The sequence below is a fragment of the Lepisosteus platostomus genome, chromosome 8 (genome assembly GCF_059453375.1).
Source record: "Lepisosteus platostomus isolate fLepPlt1 chromosome 8, fLepPlt1.hap1, whole genome shotgun sequence".
NCBI lineage: Eukaryota > Metazoa > Chordata > Actinopteri > Semionotiformes > Lepisosteidae > Lepisosteus > Lepisosteus platostomus.
Genome location: NC_142618.1, coordinates 56,668,823 through 56,684,869, shown reverse-complemented (window position 1 = coordinate 56,684,869; position 16,047 = coordinate 56,668,823). Strand labels below are relative to the sequence as shown.

Here is a 16,047-nt window from a genome sequence, read left to right as displayed (position 1 = left end):
TTGTCATGGCCACTGTGTATGGCTAGCACATGGTTAATTAAACATTGCCATTTGTCCTTGTCACTAGGTCATATTTTTCAAAGCAGTCACAGAGCCCAGCGACATAAACAAAATATCCTTCACAGAGCACGAGCAGGTTCAAGGTGCAAAATAATCCAGTGAGAAAAAAATGAAAGTACAGAGGCAAAAGGTAAGCAAGATCATATGCTAGCCTTCAGCAAAATAAATAAAGGCGACCCTTCAGCCTGCTCACTTGTATTTTCACATCTGCTGCTCTGCGTGTTAAGCTTAAATTCAGCATACATTCACTATGTACAGTATAAGGGGTTTTAAGATGTACTGTATATAATACCCATGGCAAACAGTAGTTAAAAAAACCAAGCACTTTCCCATTTTGTTAGATACCACCACTGGAAAAATATTAATACTCCCACATATACTTGCTGTTTTTCATTCAAGAGAATCCTTTTTAATTAATCAATTTAATCCTGAATTAAAAAACATAATTGTAACAATGTGTTTTCCTCCTTAATGTTGTAGATCACCATTTACATTTGAAATGCAATTATTCAAACACAATCTTCAACATGTATAGGAATTGAAAACTATTATAGAATTTACATTATGCCTATTATTAGCTGAAATAATAGTTCAATTATTTAACAGAGCTCAGTTGAAATGCAAACCACAAAGTGGAATCCCAGAACTAAGTCTATGTACAGCAAGGGTTGCACAAACCCAGTCCTAGTGTTCACTAGCATTCTTTCCACCTGAGTTCTTAATGAACTAATTGAGTTTATTATTTACTTAATTGGACAAGTTGTTGCCTTTCAAGATAGCAGGACTTGTGCAACCACAACACAGCGAGATTGACTGTACAAGTGAACAGTAATTTATAGATCATTTACTCATCACTGTTTCTCAGATTTCTAATAAATACTGTGATTGCATAAGTAACATTGTGTGACAGTGTGAGATGACAAGATCCTAGCCTGTCAGAGATATCTTTTTAACTGATCAATGAATGTACTGTATCAATCAATTAATTTGTTTAGAGAGAAAAACGTAGTCACAAGATTATTATGACAGGAGCTTTTTCCAACCCAGTTTAAGAAAGAGATGGGCCATTTACCTGAACTTGTAGTTGAATCGGTGAAACAGTAGTGGTTACAATAAGAGAATGACACAATGTCTTTCTTTAACTGCTACACATGAGAAGGCACTGAATTACATTTTTACAATTATTGAATATCTGTGATGAGTTATTTAAAAAAATGTTTTCATTTGTCCCTTTTAATCAAACACCCTTTTACTGCAAACATTCTTTCTTCTTTCAGCGTAATCTACTTTACTTGGTGTCCATCATTCATTCTGTGTACAAATTTAATGAAAGTGCTTATTTTCAACAGAAATACATTTTTTTTGTAATGTGTGTTTGGCATTGGTTAGTTTTAATCCTTGTCCAGTAAGGAATTAAAGTGAGCTATCTACTGTTATCATTTTTGTCCTGATTTAGGGGCATTTTCAAACATCATGTCTTCTCCGGAAGATTGAAAACGGCACACAATTCCATCAGGTGTGAAGCTGCTGAGCTCCATTTGAAAATTCTATATTGTTTCAGGTTGTGGGTCTCTTTATAAAAAGAACTGACTGAAAGGGAGCAGACTTATACAGGATTGATTATATTAGTAACCTTCCACTGCTCCCCTGCCCTTCACTGAAGCAGAACAGTGATTTTATTTAGCTATGAAGGAAGCACTCAACTTGCGTCTGAATGAGAAGTAAGACTGGAAGTTGAAATGCTTGATTTCTCCACTGGCAGTAATCAGAAAGATTGCTGACATGACTTAAATGACGAAAATACAGTATATAATACCATAAAACATGTTTTTCATAAAACATTTACCAGCACACGTCATGTTACATGATTTTTTTCCCCCTTCACAAAAAAGGACACAATTAAGTAAATAAAGATTTTATTTAAATTGAACAATTGCTCTGTCAAGAGAAAGAATTACATGTTTAAAAAAAATCAAAAATATTATCTGATTTACCAGTTGACCTGTTTTTTTCTTGTTTTCATTTTTGATCTTGCGTACAACTATTTTTTAAGTTTATAATTTTTATTTTTTACACTTCAAAAAATGAAGTCAGAAAAAGTCAGGGTTAAGTAATTTAAAAGATAAGTTTTCTATGACTGAGTGTTTATTCTGATTTTGCTTATTGATACTGATAAGAAAGCATACAGTAGTAGTCAACCATTACACATTTCTCATAGCTATTCTCCTGTCCAGTATCTTCACTGTTAACTGGAGGACTTACATATTCTTTTTATATCTCACCGATATTTTCAATAATGCTACTTTTAACTAATTTGAATATAATTAATAATCATATACTGCCATAAAACACATTTAAAAAGCTTTAATGAGGTACAATGACGACATGAGACCAAAGTCATCTGCAGTATGACTAATAATATTGGAAATTAACTTAGTATGACTAATAGGATTGGAAATTAACCATTCACTTTCATGGACTGCAAGCAGCCACCTGTGTGCTTGAGATTGTGAAGGACATTTTTTAATTACTAGATTTGCAAGGACTCATAAATGAGTCCTTCTCATGAGATGAAATTTGTTGTTTGGTACTTTAGATATGTTTCACATCATTTCTGAAACAATGTTAGTATACACATTGTAACTATTATACTGTTATAACTATTATTATAACATTATTATAAAGTGACCTAGAAATTATAGCACGTGTATAAACATGCCATTATGTGCCAAAGCACTAAATTCAGCATAATATCTGGACTATAGTCAGTAAACACATTCATAAATACATCTTATACAAAGAAAAGTACTACTTTCAGTACAAGACTGAGTAAAATAATTAAGCTGACATTCTTGCATTTATGGAAAAAATATCTTTATGTAGATATTTAAGATGTACTAAGAAGAAATGGTTTTAGCAAAGAAGAAACAAGAATCTTGATAAACTGTACTTATAATTAGAACAAAACAAGAAACAGTAAACACATCAAACTGCAGTATATTGTACCCACTAACATCATATCCAGTGAGCTGCCATCTCAGGTTAGCTCACGTGTACTTCTCTAAGTAATGTTTTCTGTTTTTGATCATGATTAATCCATTAAAAAAGCATGAGTATCACTTTATATTAGGTAGCTCAAAGGCATTTGATTGTTATCATCAAGATCTAGTAGATCAAAATGACATATCTACTGTATGTTAATAACGATGCAATTAATCATGAGTAAGGGTCTGTTACTACCAGGTTACTGGTACCATATTAATGTTTTCTTCTTGTATTACAGATTACACAGGAATTATACATGAGATTGCATCCCCTGTACTGGTGTTACCAAAGCATACTTTCAAAAGAAAGGTTTTGATGTATATATTTGATCTGATTAAAGGGCAAAATAGGGAGGTTGACAGATACATTTACATTTCAATGAACCATCAAGAAGAACTTTCCTGGAGGAATTCCTCTCTGATGTTTTTGACTGTAATAACATTTGCCTATTAAACTTCCAGGCACTTATCTGTTGCATACATGTTCACAATTCAAAATTAGCAAAGGTTAATTTTGGATAAAGATAATCAATTTCTAATTTTGAAGCCAGTACAATTTTGCAAAATAAGGGCAAAATCAAGTTAAAAAATAGCTGGTAAACTACCACAAATGTGTCATTTCCAAAAACCTGGACACCAGACAGCACTCATTGAGACCATTTTGAAAATAAAAGACATTATTATTGTCTTTACTTCCCTGTATTTTTACAGGGAAGTAAAGGAACAGCATAAACAGCACAAGGAACAAAATGAAGATTATGCCCTGGCATAATCTAGAGTCCCTCTGATCTTGCCAGATTGGAAGGAAATTGTATTATGGGCATTTAAAAAAAAAGGGAACAAAAACAGTGTCACCACAGGGAACAACACCACCACATTTGGCACCAGAGGTCTGACTACCAGAGTTTTACTTATTTTTCACATGCAAGAGGTCTGTCACACCCCCCTTCTGGACACTAGTTCTTGAACATAGGTCCCCTATCACAGAAGGGTGCACATTCCTCTTCTTTCTCAGTTGGTTTTCATTTGGTTCTACTGACAACCCACTTAAAAACCAGCATTATTGGCTCAGTTACACCCAGTTTAATTTGAGAACAATAATTCAATTAGCACAAGATATTACTCATTTGCTTTAGGACATCCAATTTCAGGCTTCATCAGCAGGCACTGGAAAATTGCTCAGTTCTCAATGTTTACATTACACATCACACAACTGGCACATTGAACCCAACTCAAACCTCACTCAGTTCTCAGTCTTTACAATAATAGATACAGTACATCATACTCTTCAAGAAGAAGCACATCTTCAATGGTGACCACTTACATTTCCAGCTGGTACTATTTGGCCAGCAACACCTTTTGCAAATCAAAACTGCTGACAGCAGTTGCCGGTTGGTAGCCTCATCAACTGATGTTAAGGCATAGCAAGAAATGAGGATTCAATCTTCTGTTGCCCAAGAGGAAGGTATACTCCTTGCTCTGCTCCTTCAGATCCCAACACCTCCCATCAGTCCTGCTTCATCTGCCCCAACCCATTCCTCAGCAGCACACTTCATCAGATTGAGCCTGGCAATCAATCTAACAAGAAGCCACCTGTCCAGCACCTATGATACCCCTCAGTAAAGGCCTAAACTGTATTTTCTCAAGCGTCCTTAATTCAACAAATTCCACAGCCCTTAAATTAGCACAGTAAATTCTAAACAAGGACTCCACTACACAAAAATCATTCTTACCCTCTCCTTCCAGAACAGAGCCTAGATACTCCTTAACGTCACATGGAATTTCATTCAAATCATCTGCAGGCTTTCCAAATTAACAGCCGGCCATCCTGACACATGAAGGCTGGGGAGAAAATCTGTTTAATCACCTAAATCACAATTTTGCTCTTTCTACTTTTTTACTTTCCATTTTGTAGCTGCATTTCAATTTTGTGTGCTGTTTTGGTGCAAGTTCTGAAGGTTTATAAAAGATGCAGTTGTGTCCATTCTACATTTTGTCCCAGCCCAATAAGTGTTATACTGTAGGCCACCCTAAATCGCATATTCCCAAAGATTACGAATTACGAATAAGTCAATTAACCAAATAACTTGTTTAATTAAAACAAGTCTTGTCTTGAGGGATGAAGCCATTTATGTACCATGAGTCCTCTGAATGACCCAATTTTACCTGTCTACTGCTTAATTGCTCACAATTATTTCAGGTCTTTTGAGGGTGAGGATTTTGTTATCTGTTAATACTGCAAGATTGAGGTTGTCCAAGACCAGAACTGGACACTTATAGTTTATATTGTATTTCTCACAGAATTCATACTAGGTGGAATTTTGTCAAACATGGAAAAGTGGAACTTTTGCCTGGTGTCTGCTGTTCATTAGCATTAATGCTCTTTCTTCTGCATCAATTTCCTCACTCAGTTGCCGGCACTTGTAGTTGCTTTCAATAATTTTATAATACAGAACCACTCAAACACATAGATAAAAACAAGAATAACACTATTTAAAATATAGTTAATTTGGGACATAACTATGTAGCTCCCCAAATCTCAGTGGATGTCTTAGGTTTACCTAATGAATTCTTCTTTATACACAGTGCGTCAGATTTGAGAAAAAAGTAATATATTGTTTAAGGTACAATATATTGTAAATAATACAGGTATATGACAATTTGGTATATTAAAGTATTAAAAATGCTCCTTGTTTATTCATGTTATATTCCTTTAAGACTTCATAAAGGTACATATGAAGACAATTATTCCATAGGGTGAAACAGAAGAACCCTTGAAGAATAACTGCCCGCACTCAGGATTCTCAAGGGCAACTGAAGCAAGTTTACTAAGCATTTTTTAAATCCTTAACATATTCAAATCTACAGAGATTAAGTATTAAATATTAAATTAGGCTTCTTTTGGGAACTTATACTTTAGAGAGCATGTTTCCTGATGGAATAGTTAAAATTAACAGATTTTACAACTAAGTGTTTCCAACCAAACTGTGATCACTTTCAAATATAGTAATTATAGAGTTTCTGAAATTGTGCATTTGATAGGAAAATTCATGTTGCTTTTTAAAAAAATGAACTTAAAACAATATAAAATTGCTCAGGAAGCACGTGAATTACTATTTTAATTTCATAGCACAATATGTGCCCAAACTTGTTTTATTTGTATAAAAAATACTGAAGCAAAACATTTACATGGTATTAATTAATGGAGTGATAGTGGTGAGTGTGAGGTTTTGTATTCTTTTCAGATGAAAAAAACAAAGTTAATACTGTATGCCAGGGAATGATATCCTGAAGTTTATCCAAATCTTCTCCCAGGATATTCCTGCTGTTCTGGAGTACTTTCCAAGATATCTGGTACTTTAGTTTCTCCCTTTCAAGATGATTAAAGTATATTAAAATGAGTTTCTGGGGATGTTTCAGAATGTTTTGTAAGTTGTTTTGCTCTGAATATCTTTGAAGATCGGTGGTTTGAAGTATGAGATCTAGCCAACAATCAAAGGAAGAAGTGGTTTACCGTGATCACATTAAGATACACTTTAATTTTGGCTGCTGTGCCACAGAATCTTAAAGTAACTTTATTTATAAATGAGATAAGTTGGCCAAGTGATTGATGAATATCTCTGATTAGCCCATAATGTAACAAATGAATCAATAACCTATCAGCAAATCCTTCAAGTAGTAGTACTAAGGTGTTTTTACACTAGCTTACTGTACATATTCTTAGAAGTGACAAAAGAACATGTTGTGATATAATTTTTTGCTCTATGAACTCTCTTGAATATGTTTCGAAATACATCTTCTTGTCCTTTCTGAAGCTTTTGGCTCAACTTTGGCGCAGGTGGAAAATTTGATTGTGTCCATGTTCTGAGGACCTATTCCAAACATTCCGAAGAAAATTTCCAGGGAGAACCTCCGGCCAGCCCTCAAGGTCAATACACTGTCTCTTTTCCATAATTCATTCTGCCATTTAAATATAAATGACACAGGGCACATGACAAGAATGAACACGTTTAAACCTGAAACTTAAGTTTATACCAACAGGTCTTAGATTTTGTATATACAGTATATTATATATATATATTTGTAGCATTTTGTATAATTGGTTATATGTTATGTGGTTATGTTATATGTTTAATTGTATATTAGCATCCAGCACAGTATAGGCTTGTATTTTGTACAATGTAAGGATTTTGTAATTTGTTTGGATAATCTTTTCAATACATTGTGAACTAAAAGTAATTAGTATAAAGTAATATATATTCTCACATGTAAATGTAAAGGTAATTTTTAACTAAAAAACATTTAGAAAAACAGAAGGATATAATATACAGTATATTACCTGCATAAACTGCAATAACTTGCCTCTGAACTTAAAATATAGATATATTGAAAGGCACATTAGGAAGTGCTATATGAAAGTATGTTTGTGGATCTCTGGACATATGGCAAGTTTCATGCCAATGCACATCAAAATAACTAAACTGAGATGTACAAATTGTCATTTGGGATGTGGGTACACCTTTAAGTCTAGTTAATCGATTAAAAGCTACTTAAGAGATGGTGTATTTTTTATTGTTTTTTTTTGTTGTAGCACTTCTTTAGTTTTTGCTAAGATATTTCTCTGAGATGTTTTTACTAATAAAGATTAACTTAATGTTTCAATTTATGAATTACGCACCATTGTAGGAGGGGAACAAGTCTCTTTCTTAAAAAGAAAGTGATATCCAACTACCCAAGATGGGATCCACTGTCAGAGGTGTATGGGGAGTAAATAATTCAAATTTATTTATTTATCAAATTACATTTTTCGTCTGCTTCATATACTCTTCTTCAGAGATTTTTACTTGTTTAATATTTACCATTTTAATTATTCATCTAAAGAAGGAATCAGGATAGATACTTTCAGGCTAAATGCAAGGAAATAATGTAGAGATGTACTGTAGATCAGTTTTATACAGAGTTTGTTGCTCAGTGCATCGCCAATAGACTGAAAAGAATTGAAGGACATGGAAAAAATACTGGAGCATGTAGTTGATATAAACTATTCTGTAAAGCACAACATGATGAAGTTTTCTTAGCTATTCTTAGAACAGATTCTTCTTGACCTTAACAAGGGTAATGCAAGACACAGAACAGACAGGACCCTGATATGTCTTAAGAGGAAAAAAAATATTTGTGTTACAAAGTATACAAAACACTTTGATGATGCATTATTTTGAGGTTAGCATTATTCAGGTTTCAATACTATAAGTAAAAGAAGTATGTTAAAAGTAATGTATAGTACCAGTCAATCTAGCACATCTCTTATAATCATATTCTTTTTTCTGAGCCAGCCAGCCCTCAGAAATTGTATAGTTAGAATCAGATTTAGCTTTTCAAAGGGATAGCTTCACTGCTTTCATTAAAGTAACCATGCTGTAATGGGCACTGTCACTTCCAGTGCTTCCAGTGCAGGGCTTTGACCCACGGAATATAAATAAAGCCTAAGAAAATCTAATGTAAAAAAACACTACCTGAAAATTCTGATGCTGGGTTTCTTTCAATTATTCAAGGAGGTTACTCACAGCTTGAATATAAAATAAAAAAGAACAAAAGCAACAAAAATAAAAATGCATGTGTCTGCTATGCTTCATCTTTCCAAAAGCTGTTTTGCAAGAAGCATCTATGAAAAAGTAAATCTGGCTCAAATGCATTTAACAGCCCTTGACAACGAAGATAATAAAATCATAAAAAAAACAAGTTATAAAAGAGAGGAGGAGGGTATTTAGCCCATCTTTCTTGCGGCTATCAGTAGTTTAACAGTTCCAGAATCCCATCAAACTGCTTTTTCAAAGGAGAATAATATTGACTACCTGTATTCAAAACCCATCAGAGTGGGTTCTGCAAGACCACGGAGTTTCCCTTATGTCAAGAAATCTGATGAAGATCAATATCATACAGTGCATTGTTTTATGTTTAGAAAATGCAGCTTTTTTTAAATCGCTGCTGAGGACTGCATTTCATTGCTCATTTGATTTAGATGTTTCTTTTACAGAAGCCCACTGCACATACTTTATTATGTTTTAATAATTCAATAAACACCAGAGGTCACACTCAGTGGAAGAAGATACAAAACAACTCCTACACTGGACCAAAGCAGTACAGACAATACATACAGGTGTTTTCTAATTGTACATTACTCAACACCTGGGTCATATCCTCCTGTATACCAATTATACATCATCCTGCTGGTTGCATTCAAACTTCTCAAACTACTGTGGCCTACGCATTAAGATATATTGCAGTTCTTACATAAAAAAACATATGGTACAGCTTACAGTATGTACTTAATTTCCTGTTAAAACGCAATTTTTACCACATTCATAAAGCCATTAAATTACGGTTAAATAAGATTTGTCATACTGACATGTTATTTGTGATTGAAAGTGTCAAAGCAACCAATAGAAATCAATATGAATGTCCAAGTGTGATGGCTGACTTTTATGGCAAAGTGCGCTTGATGAATTTAAATTAATATAACTGAAAGGCAAAGTAAGCCCCATTTCTGAACTCAGGAATTTATTATTTTATTCTGCTAAAGTATTCTGGAAAAGATCTAAGTGTAACGAACAGTTCTTTCCGGACCCTATGCGGACGACACAGTCCGACGGAGTGGGGAAACACTAGGGAAATGTCATGCAGGAAAACGGGGCAGAAGACAGGGGGCGTGTCCAAGGTGCGCTGGTGCACGGGGGAGGTGTGGCCGAGGCGAACAATCCCAAAGAATAATCCATAGAGTATCCAAAACACGAAGGTAAGTCCAAAACCAGGAGATCCATCAGAACTCGGAATTAAAAACCACGAAGGCCGGGTCGGAACCGGCGGACGGGAAACAGGAACGGGAACGGAGGTTAAAACCTTAACGGGACCAGGCGCTTCCTGGTCCCGGACTCGCACGATATGGAAATCAGATGCAGAGCCCGGAAGAGCGTCAGCGCCTGGCTTTTAAGGTGGGCAGGGAATGGGAAACAGGTGCAGAGAATGAAGTCTTTAGTGAAAGGGCTGGAGCACCCTTAAGGAGGGGGGACTATAGTCGTGACACTAAGTTTTAGCAACTATACTAATAGTCTGTAACATGCTTTTAAAAAGTGCAACACTGGAGACTTTTGACAGACACTGTAATTAAAGCTGATGTTCTAAGTTTACAATTACAGACATTATAAAAGTGATCCATAATATAGAAAAGAAACAAATGCAAGTGAATTGCTGAATTAATAACAGAATGTAGCAAATGCTGTCACTGAAAGCGACAGAAATGTTAAATTGACAACTTGTTTATCCCACAATAAGATCTCACGCATCACCATAGTGACCAAATAGCAAGGAAATAATAGGACAGCTTGGAAGGCTCTAGAACTGCACAATTTCGCAAGACCTTATTCATTGTGTCTCTGCTCAGCTCCTGATGCATTTACAGCAGCTACTGTATGCCAGCAAACAGTTTAAGTCAGGGAAACATCCAACAACACGGTAACAGCCCTTACTGCCATGCCAAAATAGTATACAACAGTTTTGTGAATAATCTCCATTAATGTCATATACAGTATCCACTAATCACCTTTTTACCAGGAGTGTCCATATTTTAGGGGTTTTGAAATCTAACAACTTTTGCTAATCTCAGTTTTTAACTGTATGTCAACACGTGGTCAGTATGTTATGTTACTTTGTATTACTGATGAGGGGAAATACCCATTATATTACATTGCAATATGACTGAAGAAAGTTCAACTGAGCTTACTGACCTTATTATTAACTGAGGTTATTGGACATTTGTGCCTGAGAGCTTCTAAAGATGGTTACAGAACTAATGAATACAGCAGTATATCTTCTCAAAATACCAAGTCATGGAGTCATCAGCTTGATCTAGCTCTGTATCTTAGATTTGGGCTTCACAATATCAATAGCCTCAGACAGAAGACCCATTATTCTCTTTGTTCTGATTGAAACTGGCACAAGACATAAATACAATAGAGTATTTACTGGAGACACACTTGTTCCACTTGGATTGCCCTTATGTGTATCTATTTGGATTTTTTAGCTGTTTCTTTAAGAGTGATGCCTTTTATATCTATATATTAAATCATCCTGGGCTTTATTTTTCACATCATCTATTTTTTAATAAAAAGAATTCAGCAGTCTTCAGATATAAATAACAAACAAAAATAAATATTTAAAGTGCCTGTCGGGTCTCTTGAATTGGAATTGGGAAGGATGCTTTGTTATTTGTTATCACAAATTCACAATATTTTTTGTCATCTTATGTAAAGAGTAGTAGGGGGAAGAATTACTGACTGTTGTCTTCTTTGTGCAACTACAGTACCTTGAAAATCAACTTTTCAGCCCTCATGAAATTTTTAAATAAAGATTCCTTCCTTCTTGCAAAATATTGTTAAAGTTAATTTCTTTATTGCGGATATTTGTATAGTGCACTTCTACTGTACTTTTATTACTGTAACATGATTCATGTTCATGGAACTTATGAGAATATAATAGCATCCACCCTACACTACAACAGCTATGCATAATCAATGTTCTTGATGCATTTTCTCCATCTTTCCTCACAGTTCAAAGACCTTGTTTCCAATACTTGTTTGACACTGATAGACATTGGTGTTTTAGTCTTCTCTCATAAAAATAGATCTTTGGCAAGTCTTTATCCAGTCTTCTGACACTGATGTGTAAAAATCAAATATCAAACATCCAAATCCCCTGATAACAGACTTGATTTTCCTTCTACTGTATATTAGTGCTCCAGTACACAGAGATTTGCTTGTGTTTTTTTAGAGAGAAGAAGGCTGTAAATTCAAAGATGACTGAATATGTCATAATTTGTGCCTGTCTGTTAGTTACATCTCCTTTTATCTTTCCCTTCTGCAACTGAATGATGTGTAACACAGAGTAGTTTCCTTGAAACGCTAAAACAATCAATTTTTACCCACATGTAATTGCATAAGAGATTTCAGGTGCTGATTTCAAACCTTTTTAAGTACTCATTTACATGCAAAAAAATCCCTTTCAAAACAGCTGCTGATGTCCGTGAATAAATATGTTTTTTTTTTTTTGACACCGTTTTATGACACTGATGTTGTCACACGGGAAACAGCTGGAAATGTTAAAGCTGTATTTGTTATGGAAAACCGTTTTAGATAAAAATATCCTTTGTCCCAAGTGGCTCAAACATTTAAGGATATGGCCCAAATCACAAGATGGGTACTACATGCCAGACATCACTGGGTTTACTCCTGGGTATATCATTAGCCAGCTGTGCCATGGAGGTCCTAAGCGGCACAGCACAACTGATCAAACTCTGTCAGGCTCATAGTTGGAGTTGAAGTTGAGGACTCCCTTGGCTCTCTCTGGTTTCCCATAAACCCTCGATATCCTTTGTGGCTGCCAAAGCACCCCTGACCTTGCAGTGTTGCCCTTGAGAGCTGTGTCAGTTCCTCTGTTTGGCAAAATAGCTCTGATTGTACTGTATGCAGTATGGACATGTGCTACTGCGAATATTGTCTCCACAGTACAGTATTAACCTTGTATGAAAAGAAAAACAAAACTGCTGATGGTGTAGATTAAAATATGTGTAGGTAAACCTTCTCTCCTACTACATCTCTTTTTAATTTTCAGATACAATTTTCTAATGGTTGAACAAAATGGCCTTAATTTTTAATTTTCATTTTTTTTAGGATGCTTCATAGTGTTTGGAACACCATACAGACTGCCTGTCACTGCGACTGTACATAGCAAGACAGATAATGATACAAATGCAACAAGATATATATACTGTATATATAAGATGGTATTACATTTTGCATATTTCTTGGTTTTGCCCAAGGCAGAAGACACAAAAAACAGGTTACATGATTATTTTTATCTTGGATATTGATGTTATATAGCACTTTTTCTGAGGACATTTTTGATTTTTTTTTCCATGAAATGAGATGTGGGACCGGAATTCTCAGGGTGATTCACATTGAACCAAGTTGAGTTGATCTGCAGAAATGAATTTTGCTTTTTTATCTACTGATTTATATGAAATCTAAGGGAGACTTAAGCTTCAGAAAACCCTGTTGTCCAATGCAGTTTTACTAAATGTTAAAAACAATTCTATTAACAGAAAGAGTAGGAGTGCATCAGCAAATGGAAACATTAAGCAAAAACTGCTGAAAGAAAGTTGTATTACTTTAAGTAGGTGCTTGAGGTTTTCGTTTTCAGGTTACCTGAATTCCTCACACTGAGAATAACTCTGAAAAGCCATCATGATTTTCATTAAGAGAGCACGGAGTGTTGCTGCCACAATGCCAAGTTTTCAATCCTGGACTGACATGTTTTTTAATTTATTATAAAAACTGTGCTTTGGCAAGAGAATAAAGATTAGGAGGCCTGCTCAGAAGACCATGAAATGGTGCCCAAAGAAATGCCTTATGAATAACTAACGCTGTAAACCCAGAGTTTAATTTCTTGTACTGAAAGTTATGGATCTTGTATTATCTATTCAAGAGTTAATAACAGTAATACAAAATAGATTTGCAATAGCATTCAATATCACTTGGCAAGTTTGTTAATATGCCTGCAGGTTCCTCTGAAGAAAATGCTGTCAAAAGAAAAGGTAAGTGCTAAATATGGGTCTGCAAGCACTGAGAATGTCTTATAAATATATGTCCATAAACAATGCTGACACTGTGAACTGTGAACTTGGGAAGTCTAAGAAATAAATTTCTTATTTTAAGGGTTTATTCTTCCATAATGCTTATTATACAGTACATGAAGCAACACACTAAAAAAAATGTGGTCTGCTTACATGACAGTTACTGTATATACAGTAAGTGTGTTGGAAGGGAAACATTACATAAAATATTTAAATTAATCAAAAGCAAACAAAAAAGGCATGTTTCCATTTGAAGAAGTTAGCTGGTTTTAATATCTTTCGGGTTTTCTTCCTACCATGCCGTATATTGTGCAATTTCAATGATAAGATGTCTAGATTTCTAATTAGCTAAGTCATCAAAGGTCTTCAGATACTACTGAGTTGAGAAACTTTCAAGACAGAAAATAAAACTAGAGATTATTTTTCCAGTTGAACAATTATATCAGAGAATTATTTGATTTAATGATTGCTAACGTTGACCGGTTAGTGAGAATAATATTCATTCTCATAATAATTTGCAACTGCTTGGTCGTAAGACACCATAGCCCTAAAACGTGTTCTTTTTAAGGTGTGTATATTTGCCAATATCCCTGATAAGTGTAAGCTGTCATGCTGATGATCCCAAATAAACTGTCCATAGATGCTAACCTATGGCAGCAGTGCCAACCATCATGTAATGCTGTACATAAAGTCTACATGATGGTTTACAGAAATAAAAATTCACACTTACCTCACTCTCTTTAATAGCAGAGTGACAATATCACAAATGTCGAAAAAAAATGATTCCTTGGAGCCCATCAAGGAGCTAAACGAGTTTGAAAAAAAAATCTCTTTAGGCACTGCAGGTTGCAGCAGGTGTCCATCCTGAAGTGAGGATCAAGATTTTTGTGGTATAAACTAATCATTAGACTAAAGTACAAACACGCAACGCAAGAAAATTCCAGTCTTTCAAATTATCCTGAAAACTCCTGATTTAAGTCAGCAAAGTCTGAAAATCAGATTAGTAATGAGTGAGCTTTATTAGTGAGTGGGCAGTCAATTTACAGCTAAGGCTAAAAAGTCAAAGCTGTTTTAATGAAGAGTATTCTTTAGGAGAAAAAAAACTCCATCCCCCTACCCCCCACCCCACAGAAAAAGAAAGAAAAAAGTGATTAAAGAACAGAGGACCTAGGGAGTAAAAGAAAAGTATGGGAGTAGAGGGAAGGGATAGAGGAAGGAGTCCAGGAAGAAACAAACCATTGACTCTGTAATTACTGCAGCTCTCAGCAGCATGCCTTCTTGTCTCATTAGCATCACAGTGGGGCAGTGACTCTGGAAGCTATCAGCAGGACTCTGGGAGCCACTGAGTTGGGGATGCAGTCATAAAGGTGTCCAACATCCATGTGTGACTTACAGAATCTTTTCAATTTAGTTTTAATGGCTGACTCTTCTCAGCAGACAAGTTCTGCATTTCTTTGAATGAAACAAAACTGCCCTCTCTCTCTCTCACTTTGCTTTTATCTTTTTTCTCCTCAGCAATTTTTTTTTATGTGACATTCCTGGTTATATATTTTAAATTGCTCTACTGTACATTTTTATCTGTAAAAATTGTTTTCCTCTTTTCTTGAAGTTCATTTAAAATGTTACATGTCACTAATACTAAAGTGAATTTTATTTTAGTGACTATTATTACAACATAGCTAGAGGATGACACCCAGTACACCAACAAAGGTGCAAATTAGTGAATTATCATAAGAAGAACAGACATTATGGAAATAAGCAAAGTTGCTGTTAAAATAATGACAATCAAGCCATAGCTTCTAGTTTTCAGATGTTTGATTTGTAATAGGTGCTAAAGCTTATAAATACAGTATAAAGTGCAGTTTTGCTTTTGCTTTTTAATGCTCGTAAACATGCCATTATTAATGAAAATACAGATAATGTAATACTTTATAATAGTACGGTATATTTAATAGTATATTAATAGCTTTGCCAAACTAAGTTAAGATTACAAGCCCTCTGCATTAATTATACATTATATTATATTAGCTAGATTGGCAAAATGACATCCGCACATTTGGAAAATTTGTAAGTAATGGAATAACTTCCAGGCATACGTACAATTGGGAGGCCATGGATGCCAAATGTGTGCAGTCTAAATGGAGTTTCATGTACTAGTAGTCCCAGGATGTGTAATTGGAAGTGCTGTATGCATTGCAACATACTGTATCTGCTGGCTTATGTTTAAATATGAATGTACTTAAACTCTGATTGTCTTCA

At 34.8% G+C, this 16,047-nt stretch overlaps 1 protein-coding gene across 1 annotated transcript in view; it reads right to left on the bottom strand.

Annotated features, from left to right (window-relative positions):
• The window catches only part of LOC148657548 (cadherin-10-like), an 81,072-nt gene extending 66,535 nt beyond the window's left edge, over positions 1 to 14,537 (bottom strand). The window contains exon 1 of the mRNA XM_088643982.1: positions 14,519 to 14,537. The gene's annotated coding sequence lies outside the window, so the exon portion shown is untranslated. The remainder of the gene's footprint in view (positions 1 to 14,518) is intronic.
• Positions 14,538 to 16,047: the final 1,510 nt, after the last annotated feature.